Source organism: Mandrillus leucophaeus, unplaced genomic scaffold, assembly GCF_000951045.1.
Source record: "Mandrillus leucophaeus isolate KB7577 unplaced genomic scaffold, Mleu.le_1.0 Scaffold98, whole genome shotgun sequence".
Classification (NCBI taxonomy): domain Eukaryota; kingdom Metazoa; phylum Chordata; class Mammalia; order Primates; family Cercopithecidae; genus Mandrillus; species Mandrillus leucophaeus.
Genome location: NW_012110696.1, coordinates 844,089 through 850,795, shown reverse-complemented (window position 1 = coordinate 850,795; position 6,707 = coordinate 844,089). Strand labels below are relative to the sequence as shown.

The 6,707-nt window shown below is 40.2% G+C and overlaps 1 protein-coding gene across 3 annotated transcripts in view; it reads right to left on the bottom strand.

Moving 5' to 3' along the window:
• The window catches only part of ZFYVE28 (zinc finger, FYVE domain containing 28), a 111,162-nt gene that overhangs the window by 52,629 nt on the left and 51,826 nt on the right, over window positions 1–6,707 (bottom strand). The gene's annotated exons all lie outside the window — the stretch shown is intronic.

The window sequence follows — 6,707 nt, the reverse complement described above, 5'->3', positions numbered from 1 at the left end:
GGAAGGAAGGAAGGAAGGAAGGAAGGAAGGAAGGAAGGGAGGGAGGGAGGGAGGGAGGGAAGGAGGGAGGGAGAAGAAAGAAAGAAAGGAAAGAAAGGAAGGAAGGAAAGAAGGAAGGAGAAAGAAAGGAAAGAAAGGAAGGGAGAGAGAGAGAAGAAACGAAAGAAAGGAAAGGAGGGAAGGAAGGAAGGAAAAAGAAAAGGAAAGAAAGAGGGAGGGAGGAAGAAAGGAAGGAAGGAAAAAGAAAAGGAAAGAAAGAGGGAGGGAGGAAGGAAGGAAGGAAGCTAGCTAGCTTCTGGGATTTTCATTGAGACTGCATTGAACTCATAGATTAATTTGAGAATAACTGATATCTTCATAACATCAGGTGTTCCTCTCTCTGAATGGAACTGCTGTCCAGGGCTTTAAAAATTTATGGTAATAACATTTTATAACTTTCAGTGGAGGTCTTGGACATCGTTAATTTGATTTATGCTTACGTATTTGATATTTACTGGTACTACCACAGATGGTATTTGCTATGGTTTGGAGGCGGTTTGTCCCCACCAAAACTCAGGTTGAAATTTAGTTCCCAATGTGGTGGTGTTTAGAGGTGGCGTCTTTAAGAGATGATTAGGTCATTAAGGAGATTAATGCCTTTCTCATGAGACCAAATTAGTTACCACAAGAGTGGGCTGTCATGAAGTGAGGCTGCCTCTCGTGTGTGGCCTCTTCGCACATGCCCCCATCCCCTCCTGCTTCTCTGCCACGTTACGACAGAGCACAAGGTCTGCACCAGAAGTTAACCAGATGCAGCCACTTGATCTTGTACCTCCCAACCTCCAGAATCATGAGCTAAATGAACCTCCTTCTTTTATAAATTACTGAGTCTTAGGTATTCTGTGATAGCAACACAAAATTGACTAAGACAGTATTTTGATTTCATTTTGCATTTATTTATTGCTGGCATACAGAAAGACCATTTATTTTTGTATATTGACCTTTTACCTAGTGACCTTGCTAAATCTACTTATTATTTCTAATAGTTGGAAGATGCTTCTGAGTTTCCTAAGTACTTGATCACGTTATCTACATAAAATGGCAGTTGTAGTCCTTCATTTCCAATGTGTGTAACTTTCTAATTTTCCTTTTATTTTTGCCTTATTGCACTTGCTAGGCCACAATACAATGTTAAATGGAGATAGTGAATAGTAGACATCTTCTTCCTAATCTCAGGGATATGTGCTGTAGTACGCACACAATAGACAACACACACAAAGAGATACACACGGATGAAATCTGTACCTTTATCTATCTGTGGCCAGATTAAAGAAGTTCCCTCCTATTCCTAGTTTGCTAAGAGATGCTTTTCTTGTTCTGCTTTGTTTATTGCTAAGAGATGTTTTCATCATAAAATTGGTGTGAAATTTTTTCAAATGCTTTTCCTGCATCTTTCAAAATTATATGATTTTTCTTCCAATTTTAAAAATTAATGTGGCAAAACATCAATTTGATTTTCAAATGTTAAGCCAATCTTGCATATCTGGAATACATTTCTTTTTTTTTTAATTTTGAGACAATGTCTTGCTCTGTCACCCAGGCTGGAGTGCAGTGGTCTGATCACAGCTCACTGCAGCCTCTGCCTCCCAGGCTCAAGCAATCGTCCCATCTCAGCCTCCCAAGTAGCTGTCAGTACAGATGTGTACTGATTTGTACACAGCTCGACTAATTTGTAACTTTTTTGTAGAGATGAGGTCTCACTATATTGCTGAGGTTGGTCCCAAACTCCTGGGCTCAAGCGATCCTCCTGCCTCGGCCTCCCAAAGTCCTGGGATTACAAGTGTGAGCAATGTGTGTACATTTCTCTTGGTCATGATATATCTTATTTATATATGGTTGGGTTTCATTTGTCTGTATCTTTTTAAGGGTATTTGCATCTGTGTTCATGAGAGATTGGTGTAGTTGTTGTTTCTTGTAATAGCTTGGTCAGGTTTAAATGTTTAGATTATACTCTTACTGATCAAAAAAAAAAAGAGTTAGGGCTGGTTATGGTGGCTCATGCCTGTAATCCCAGCATTTTGAGAGGCCGAGGTAGTTGGATTGCTTGAGCCCAGGAGTTTGAGACCAGCCTGGGCAACATAGTAAAACCCTGTCTCTACAAAAAATACAAAAATTAGCTGGGCATAGTGGTGCATGCCTGCGGTCCCAGCTACTCAGGAGGCTGAGGTGTGAGGATCACTTGAGCCTGGGAGGCAGAGGTTGTAGTGAGTCTAGATTGTGCCGCCACACTCCAGCCTGCGTGACAAAGTGAGAGTCTGTCTCAATAATAATAATAAAAAGTTAGAAAATGTCTTTTTTTTTTCTATTCTCTGAAAGAATTTATATAAGACTTGTGTTATTTCTTCTTTAAATGTTTAGAAGAATACATAAGGAAAGCCATGCATGCCTGATGTTTTCTTTTTGTGGGAAGGTTTTAAAATAATGAATTCAACTTCTTTAATAGATATTGGATTAAAAGGTTTTCTATTTCTTCTTCTGTTAGCTTTAATTGCTTTTTTGAGGAATTTGTCCAATTAATTCAAATTGTCAAATTTAGTGATACAAAGTTGTTTATAATATCCTCTTACTATCATTTTAATATCTGTAAGGTCTGTGGTGATGTCTCCTTTCCATCTATATTATTAGTGATTTATGTTTTATCTTTTTTCTCTTGAACTAGTCCAGCTAGAAATTTATCAATTTGATTAATCTTTTAAAATAACAAACTTTTGGGGCCAGGCATGATGGCTCACACTTGTAATCCCAGCACTTTGGGAGGCCAAAGTGGGCGGATCAAGGTCAGGAGTTCAAGACCAGCCTGGCCAACACAGTGAAACTCCGTCTTTACTAAAAACACAAAAAAATTAGCTGGGTGTGGTGGCAGGCGTCTGTAATCCCAGCTACCTAGGAGTCTGAGGCAGAAGAATCGCTTAAACCTGGGAGGCAGAGGCTGCAGTGAGCCGAGACCATGCCACTGTACTCCAGCCTGGGTGACAGAGCTAGACTCTGTCTCAAACAAACAAAAAACCTAACTTTTGGGTTTGTCTTTCCCCTACTATACATTTGTTTTGCATTTCATTGACATCTGTTCTTATTTTTATTATTTCTTTCCTCCTGCTTTCTTGAGGTATTAAACTTATTTTTCCTAGCTTCCTTAGATAAAATTTTACATAATTGAATTTCATCCTTTATTCTGCTCTAATTTATAGCATTTAGTGCTATAAATTTCCTTCAAAGCACTGCTTAGGCCGCATCTTAATTTTCCTTTTTTTCTTTTTTTAGAGATGAGGTCTTACTCTGTTGCCCAGACTGGAATACAGTGGCAGGATCATAGCTCACTGCACCCTTAAACTCCTGGGTTCAAGCAATCCTCCTACCTCAGCCTCCCAAGTAGCTGGGACTACAGGCGTGTGCCACCATGCCCAACTAAGTTTTTTATTGTTGTTGTTTTAATATGTTAAAGAAAATTGAAGGGGGCAAATTAGATAGAGGATGAAAAATTTAAACAGATAATTGGAATCTATACAAAAAATTACTCAGGAGGTTGAGGCAGAAGAATCGGTTGAGCCTAGGAAGCACAGGTTGCAATGAGCCGAGATCCGGCCACTGTACTCCAGCCTGGGCGACAGAGCAAGACTCTGTCAAAAAAAAAAAAAAAAAAAAAAAGAACATGAATTCTGGCAATTGTTGGATGTACTGTGACACATGTAAGTTAGGTCAAGTTTGTTGGTTTTGTTATTGAGATTTCTTACATCCTCAAGGGTTTTCCTGTTAGTTCCATCAGTTATAGAGAGATAAAGTATCCTGCTGGTTTTGGATTTGTCTCTTCCACCTTATATTTTTGTTATTTGCTTTACAAAAGTTTTACAGCTATATGTTATTCCGCCCGTACATACAGATTTGGGATTGTGACATCTTCCTACTGAATTGCCTGTTTTGTTTGTTTTGTTTTGTTTTGTTTTTGAGGCAGAGTCTCGCTCTGCCCTCAACCTCCTGAGTAGCTGGGATTACAGGCATGCGCCACTACCGCCTGGCTAATTTTTGTATCTTCAGTAGAGACGGGGTTTCACCATTTTGGCCAGGCTGGTCTTGAACTCCTGACCTCAAATGATCCACCCACCTCGGCCTCCCAAAGTGCTAGGATTACACACATGAGCCACCGGGCCCAGCCTTATGTTCTTAAAAGTATGTGGAGGCTGAGTGCGGTGGTTCATACCTGTAGTCCCAGCACTTTGGGAGGCCCAAGTGGATGGATTGTTTGAGCCCAGCAACAACAGCCCAACAACAAGCTCCTGTTGTTGCTGCTGTTTTAAGCCAGACCAGTAAACTTAGTTTTATACTTAGAATATTTAGTCCATTCGTATTTAATTTAATCACTGATGTGGTTAGGTTTGTATCTTTCATCTAATTATTTTTTTCTATTTGGTCCATTTGTTGTATCTTTTCTTTCTCTGTTCTTACCTTATTTTGGATGTTTTTGCTTCTATGAATTTGCTAGTTATTCATCTTTATTATTTTAGTGTTATCCTAATATTATAATAGTGATCCTTGATTGACCACATTCTAATATAAATAATTTATTCAATCACATTTCCAATACAACTTTAAAATTCCATTTACCCCTTTCTGTCTTTTCTGCTACTTGTATCATGAATTTTAGTACTATGTATAATTTAAACTCCACAGACACTACAATTATTTTGTACAGTTAATATTCATTTATATTAACCTACACCATGTTCTTCAGTCTCTCTTGCATTACTTTTCTTAAGACAGGGCCTCTCTGTCACCCAAGCTGGAGTGCAGTGGCACAATGATAGCTCACCGCAACCTCAAACTCCTGGGCTCAAATGATCCTCCCACCTTAGCCTCCTGAGTAAGACGGAACTACAGGCATGCCACCATACCCAGCTAATTTTTTTTTTTTAAGTAGAGAGACAGCCTCACTATGTTGTCCAGGCTAGTCTCAAACTCCTGAGGTCAAGGGATCCTCCTGCCTTGGCCTCCCAAAGTGTTAGATTACAGGCAGTAACTCGGATTACAGGCAGGAGCCACCGCGCCTGGCCTCTCTAGCATTTCTACATTTCCATCTGATATATTTTTTTTCTGAAGAACTCCAATTAATTGTTTTATGTGCAGGTTGCTGATAACAAATTCCTTCAGTTCTGTGTTTTGTAATAACGCATGAAGGCAAAATATCACCTTCATTTTTGAAGGATATTATTGCTGGTTATAAAATTCTGATTGTCAGCTATTTTCCTTCAGCAGTTTTTGTTTTGTTTTGTTTTGTTTTGTCTGTTTTTGAGACAGATTTTCACTCTGTTGCCCAGGCTGGAGAGCAGTGGCATGATCTCTGCTGGCTGCAACCTCCGCCTCCCGGGTTCAAGTGATTCTCGTGTCTCAGCTGGGATGACAGGAGTGCACCACCATGCCTGGCTGATTTTTGAATTTTTAGTAGAGATGAGGTTTCACCATGTTGGTCAGGCTGGTCTCCAACTCCTGGTTCAAGTGATCCTCCCACTTCAGCCTCCCAAAGTGCTGGGATCACAGGCGTGAGCCACCGCGCCCGACTTCCTCAGCAGTTTAAATATACGTTATTTCACTGCTTGTCGGCTTCCATTGTTTTTGTTTGTTGAGAAGACAGCTATCCATCTTATGTTTGTTTCAAAGTAGTATGTCCTTTTCCTCTTGCTGCTTGTCAAATTTTTTGTCTTTGTTTTTGGCAATTTCACTATGATATACCCAGGTATGCTGGTTGGTTTTTTGTTTGTAGTTTTCTTGCTGAATCCGTGGCTGGAGATTTTTGTGTTTTGGAATTTGGGGAAATGTTTAGCCATTACTTCTTTGAATATTGCTTCTGCCCCTTCTCTCTATTCTCTCTTTCTGGGGCTCCAACTATGTATTTTAGGCCTTTGGAGTTTGTTACACATGTCTCTTATGTTCTATTCTGGTTTTCCGTTGTTGTTTCTTATTGTTGTTCCCCTCTTTTTTCCTGTCTGAGCTTCAGTTTGGGTCTCTTCTATTGAGCTATCCTCAAGCTGACTACTTCTATGTTCTGCTGGGTCCAATCTGCGTTTAAACCCATCTACTGTGTCCTTATTGTCAAATTGTGAATTTTCTTAGCTTTAGAATGTCATTTTTTTTCTTTCCTCCATCCTTTCCTTTCTTTCTTCCCCTCTTTCTTTCTTTCGAGATGGAGTCTTGCTATGTCGTCCTGGCTGCAGTGCAGTGGCTATTCACACTGTACTGTAATGGTACAATCCCACTACTGATCAGCACGGGAGTTTTGACCTGCTCCATTTCTGACCTGGGCCAGTTCCACTTCTTAGGCAACCTGGTGGTTCCCTGCTGCAGGAGGTCACCATATTGATGCCAAAGTTTAGTGCAGACACCTGATCAGCATAGCACACTAGAACTTAGAACTCCTGGGCTCAAGTGACCCTCCAGCCTCAGCCTCCGGAGCAGCTGGGACTACAGGTACATGCCACCAGGCTTGGTTGTGTCTCTCTGGATAGATTCCAATTCTCTGTTCAATTCTCCATCCTCTTATCTAATTTGCCCCCCTTCTGTTTTCTTTAACATATTAATCAGAACTGTGTTCACATCCTTGGGTGTAGAATCTGGATCATCAGCAGTCTGCATCCACTTTCTGGCTCTTCTCTAAACTATCAGATATATTTATATATTTT